The 5,980-nt window shown below is 56.6% G+C and overlaps 1 pseudogene; it reads right to left on the bottom strand.

Moving 5' to 3' along the window:
* Positions 1-3,421: 3,421 nt before the first annotated feature.
* On the bottom strand, positions 3,422-5,516 carry LOC140897381 (immunoglobulin lambda-1 light chain-like; annotated as a pseudogene).
* Between the last annotated feature and the right edge of the window lie 464 nt (positions 5,517-5,980).

Here is a 5,980-nt window from a genome sequence, read left to right as displayed (position 1 = left end):
GGGTAGATTTTCTCCCCTATTACAGGTGGGGAAACTGAGGCACAGAGAGGGCTGGACCAGGGTCACACGGTGAGTCAGGGTCAGAGTTAAGAGTAGAACCCAGGAGTCCTGGCTCCCAGCCCACCCTGCACTAACCCCTAGACCCCACCCCCTCCAGGAAGCAGGTTTAGATGGTTACAATTCCAGCATGCCCGCCACTAGCTGATTGACCCCAGCTGGCTGTCTGCTGGTGTCCCTGGCTGTCCTCTTCACACCCCCAGCACTCCCCGCCCCATGTGCCCAGGCAAGTGGTATCTGAGTGGAGGCCCCGTGCTGGTCCTTGGTTCCTGGCTGGGCAGGATGCTGGAGCCAGGCACACTCTGCTCTGTCTTTATCTTGGCCTGATTAGATTTAGCTGCGAGCTGTGCTGGGAACAGGTGCATGGCACTGAGGCTAGGGGAGGGTTACACGCGAGCGGGGTGGGGGAATTATTACGTAGCTGTGGCCAGCCTGGGGTGAAAACCAGATCTTGGAAAGCCCTGGGAATGTGCATCCCGCACAGGGCCCAGGCTGGAGTCATTCAGTATCCTCTGTAGGACCCAGGACCTGGCTCCCCAGCCCCCCTGCTCTAACCCTCCAGACTCCACGCCTCTCCCAGAGCTGGGATAGAACCCAGGAGTCCAGGCTCCCAGCCCCCTCCCCCCCTGCTCTGACCACTAGACCCTATGCTGCTCCCAGAGCTGGGAACAGAACCCAGGAGTCCTGACTCCCAGTGCCCCCTTCTCTAACCCACCAGACTCAGTTGTCCTCCCAGTGCTGGGGATAGAACCCAGGAGTCCTGGTTCAAATCCAGCCCTGGGATAGGGGGACTGGCTGGCTCCAGAGGGCAGGGAATAGGCTACAGGAGAGCGAGCTCTGATCCAGCCTCAGGTGGGGGGACGGGCTGGAGAATGGGATATGGGGTGGGATGGACAGACTGACGGCGCTGAGCTAGGCACAGCTTGGATGGACAGATGGATGGAGCTGAGACAGATGGATACACAGTGTCTAGACAGACAGGTCTGGGAGATAGCGTCTCTGGAATGAGGGACAGATCAATAGATAGAGGTCAGATGCAGCAGTTAGCCGGACAGACGGACGCTGTATGGACTGAGGGGGTCAGGCAGACCCAGCCAGGAGAACGAAGGGCGGTTGCATGAATGGCAGCTGTTGTGCTGTGCAGAGGTACCTGGCCTGACCTGTTCCCAGGGAACTGGGCAGGCCCTCCCTGCTATGCTGTCAGACCGGCCTCTCGCCAGTCCCAGCACCCACCCAGGAGGCACCAGCCAGCACCCTGCTCCGATGGGGCCCAAGCCAAGGAGCTAATTGTGGCGGGCAATTAACAGGCGGGGTGGCAAAGTGATGGGCGAGAGAGGGGCAGCGTGGGAGTCCGAGGGGTGGGAACTCCCGTGGGGAGATGTGGTGGGACAGGAACGAGGATGGGACTGTCAGGAGGAGAGAAGGGATTGGCCCCAAAAGGGCCAAGGGGGTCTAAGGGCATCTCCCTAGGGAAAGATGGACTTGCCTGTTGGGGCTGGTCCTGCCCTGGGGGATGGGGCTACGCAGGGCATGTGTGTGTGTGTGTGTCTCATGGCACTGCCTAGGGGAAGGGCCCATCCTGACCTAGGCAGGGGAGGTTTGAGGGCGGATAGGAGCATACAGAGTTATTTTAAAGGGTCTGAACAATGGGTGGAAGCTATTTAGTCGAATATTGTCCTGTTCACTGCTGCCCACTAGTGCCCATTATAAAGTACAGCCGCCCCTTCCCCACCCCTGTGTCTGCTGCCCCCTAGTGCCCATTATACAGTATAGCCGCCCCTTCCCCACCCCTGCCATCTGCTGCCCCCTAGTGCCCATTATACAGTACAGCCGCCCCTTCCCCACCCCTGCGTCTGCTGCCCCCTAGTGCCCATTATACAGTATAGCCGCCCCTTCCCCACCCCCACCCTCTGCTGCCCCCTAGTGCCCATTATACAGTATAGCCGCCCCTTCCCCACCCCTGCCATCTGCTGCCCCCTAGTGCCCATTATACAGTACAGCCGCCCCTTCCCCACCCCTGCGTCTGCTGCCCCCTAGTGCCCATTATACAGTATAGCCGCCCCTTCCCCACCCCCACCCTCTGCTGCCCCCTAGTGCCCATTATACAGTATAGCCGCCCCTTCCCCACCCCCACCCTCTGCTGCCCCCTAGTGCTCATTATACAGTATAGCCGCCCCTTCCCCACCCCCACCCTCTGCTGCCCCCTAGTGCCCATTATACAGTATAGCCGCCCCTTCCCCACCCCCACCCTCTGCTGCCCCCTAGTGCCCATTATACAGTATAGCCGCCCCTCCCCCACCTCCACCCTCTGCTGCCCCCTAGTGCCCATTATACAGTATAGCCGCCCCTTCGCCACCCCCGCCCTCTGCTGCCCCCTAGTGCCCAGTGTACAGTACAGCCGCCCCTTCCCCGCCCCCACCCTCTGCTGCGCCTAGTGTCCATTATACAGTATAGCCACCCCTCCCCCACCCCCACCCTCTGCTGCCCCCTAGTGCCCATGGATAGCCGCCCCTTCCCCATCCCTACCCTCTGCTGCCCCCTAGTGCCCATTATACAGTATAGCCACCCCTTCCCCACCCCCACCCTCTGCTGCCCCCTAGTGCCCATTACACAGCATGGACAACCCACAGATATGCTTTTAATTCATATTTTATTATAATCCTTTTGCAGATATGTTTGTCTTGCTTTAAAAAAAGTACAAAGCGATGAATTTGGTATCAAGTTTTCTTTTATTGTCTTTGCTTTTTCTACCATTTTATAAATGCTGGATTACTAAACTGCTGCTGAGAAGGGAGCATGCGTGGAGATTAGATGGATGAACGGCTTGGTAGGTAAACAGACGTGTACATTGGGTCGATAGTGGGGGGAGATGAATTGGTAGAGAGGAAACAAGCAGCACTGATACGTAGATCCGTAAAACCATGGGGAGAGGGGTGTACATGGCTGGATGGAGAGAGAGGAGGGCTGTGTATGGAGGGATGAGTGCGTGTGAAAAGAAACAAGAGGGGCCGGACAGACAGACAGGGGGGTAGGAGAAGGGATAGTAGGCTCGACAGATTTGCAAAAGGAACCAGGTATGGTCTGGAGAACCAGGACTGAAGCTTTGCATCTTGCGTTCAGCTCTGCCCCCAGCCCAGGCTGGGTCCTTGCCCCCCTCAAAAGCAAGGCAGAAGTGGATCTGCTGCTGTTGAAGGGGTGTTGCTGGGCGGGATCTCAGGGAGTGTCAGGTGGTGGGGGGAGGTTGCTCTGGACAAGGGACCGTATTCCTCCAAGCCGAGGGGGTTTCCCAGCCTGGCAGATGGGAATGGGGGAGGTTGCACCTGGCAGGGCCCCTGAGATCTGGGAGCAGAGGCTCCCCACTGGGCTACTGCCTTTTGCAGTCCTTGGCACTGATGCTCTCCTCCAGCGTGGATGCCAGCGATTCGTGCTTGACCACACAGCTGTAGCTGGCACCCAAGCCCCACTCGCTGGCCGGCACCGTCAGGTAGCTGCTCACCGAGTAGGTTTTGTCCTCTCCCAGTGCCACCAGCCCCGTTCTCACCCCCTGGGCCTGGGTCTGGCAGTCTTGCCTCCACAGCACGTCGATGTAGCCGGGGAAGAAGCCGCTCACTAGGCAGGTCAGGGTGGTGAAGCCGGTGGCAATTTCCTCCTGGGCTGGAGGGAACAGCTGGATTTGGGGCTGGGGCAGATTGCTCCCTGCAGACACACAAAAAGGGCATTGGAGATGGCGGCTAGCAACCCCGGCTCACACCCCTTGACCTCACTGCCCTCCCAGAGCCAGGATAGAGTGCTGACTCCCAGCCTGCCCGCTCCAGCTACTAGACCCCACTCCCCTCCCAGAGCCAGGGATAGAACCCAGAAGTCCTGGCTCCCAACCCTTTTCTGTTCTAAAGCACTAGACCCCTCCCACCTCCCAGAGTCAAGTGTCTTGCCTCTCAATTCTTTGTCTTCATGACAAGACCAATCTCCCCTCCCTTAGTTATGGGTTCATTATTGTTGCTCCGATTAATTAACTTGTGTAGTTTATTTCGATTTGGCTACTTAACAGTAGATGAGCCCCCTGCCCCCTCCCCAGCCAGCCCCTCTGTCATCTTTTGAAAATATCACTATGGAATAAACAAACCCAGCAGTTCCCTGAAGAGCATGTGACATAGTCTGGAGATAAAATACATGTAGGAAGAACCAATGGCGCACCACACACCACCCTCTCCCACGGCAACCCAGTCTGGCCCCCTCACCCATCTCCTCGGGGGAGGCGGGGAGCAAGAGAAACCCCGTCCATAACAGAAACTCCTGCTCTGGTTTCTGTGGGCACTATGGAGAACGCCTCTGTTACCCACCTGGGCCTCCTCCACCAACCTCAATGTGCTCATCTAAGGGACAGGTCCCTGTCTGGCCACCATCACCCTAATATCGGAGCTTCTCCAATTCACTGAGCCACGTGACCTCTGGGAAGTAGGGAAGGGCTGGTTCCCTATTGCTGAGAGGGGGAACTGAGGTGCAGAGACGCTGGCCCAAGGTTAGACATGGAGGCAATGGCAGAAGCAGCATCAAATTCAGATCTCTCAAAACCAGATCCTGACCCCTGGATCATCCTTCTATTCTAATGGCAGCAACCAGCTCCATACTCACTCAGCACACGAACGCGGGTCCCCTCTCCCCACGTCTGGACTCCAGCTGAACCATAGAAGGCAAAGCAGAAATAGATGGAGTCGTCTCCTTCCTGGACGTTGCGGATGGTGAGCAGGAACTTCTTGTTGGAGGCGTCTCTGGGAGGGGACATATCGCTCCGGGATCCCCGGAGCTCGGTAAATTGACAGATCCATTTTGAAGAGCAGCACCCCTTCGGGTTTCTGTCCAGGGCTCTGCCAAATCCAGTTGACGTTGACCTTGTCTGCTGTGACATTTGCCACAGCACATTCCAGAGCCACCGTCTGTCCAGGAGACACTGAGATCTCAGAGGGGCTTTGGCTGAAGGAGGCATATTGGCACCCTCCACCTGCATGAGAGAAACCGGAACGTCATCTCCACTCCTTTTTGCTCATGCACAGAGCAGTAGGTTGGTAGACTGACAGAGAGACCGTAGATGCGTGGAAGAATAGATGGAAATGGAGAGATACTACCAATGAGAGGTGGAATGGATAGCTAGAGATTCTGGAGATGGAGAGATGGAAAATAAATACTGCACATAGATAGATAGATAGATAGATAGATAGATAGATAGATAGATAGATAGATAGATAGATAGATAGATGTGCATCAGGATGGATGGGTGGATGGGGGACAGATATGCATGGGTATAGATAGATAAATTGATTAGGTAGTTAGATAGATTTCCTTGGTTGCTCTGGATCATATGGTCCAGAGCCTCCTCCAGGCAGGGGAAGGAGCAGGAGCATCCATGTGGGTTACTCACAGGCCAGTGAGAGCAGCAGGTTGAGTCCCTGGAGCGGATGCATGGCCGACCTTCACACTGTCCTCAGGGCAGAGCTGAGACAGTCCAGGGAGAAGCCGCGTCTTATGAGGCTGCGTATTCAAATCCAGCCACCGATGGGAAATGAGGAAGCTCCTCATTGGCTCGGCCGCAACTCCGGTGCAGCGGCCAAACCAATGGGCATCAGGGCATGGGTGGGAGATTTGCCTATGGGTTCCTCCAGCCTGAGCTGGACGGTCTGCATCTGTCATGTCCACAAACGACCTGTTGCTGCCATTGGGTGTATTTGAGCTTAGATCGTAACCCTCCAGTTGAGGAGCAATAGTCACCTGAGTTATCAGCCTGAGGACTGGGGACTTAGGAGATCCTGAAGGTACTGCCCCGGGAGCTGGAGAGCAGAGAACGGGCTTCATGATACCAGACGAGCTGGGAAATTAGCTCCTGGGTGGAGCAGGGAGGCTGGGAGTCATCACATCTGGGTTCCATGCC

This window comes from Lepidochelys kempii, chromosome 13 (genome assembly GCF_965140285.1).
Source record: "Lepidochelys kempii isolate rLepKem1 chromosome 13, rLepKem1.hap1, whole genome shotgun sequence".
Taxonomy (NCBI): Eukaryota; Metazoa; Chordata; order Testudines; family Cheloniidae; genus Lepidochelys; species Lepidochelys kempii.
This window is presented reverse-complemented; position numbering and strand designations above follow the sequence as displayed.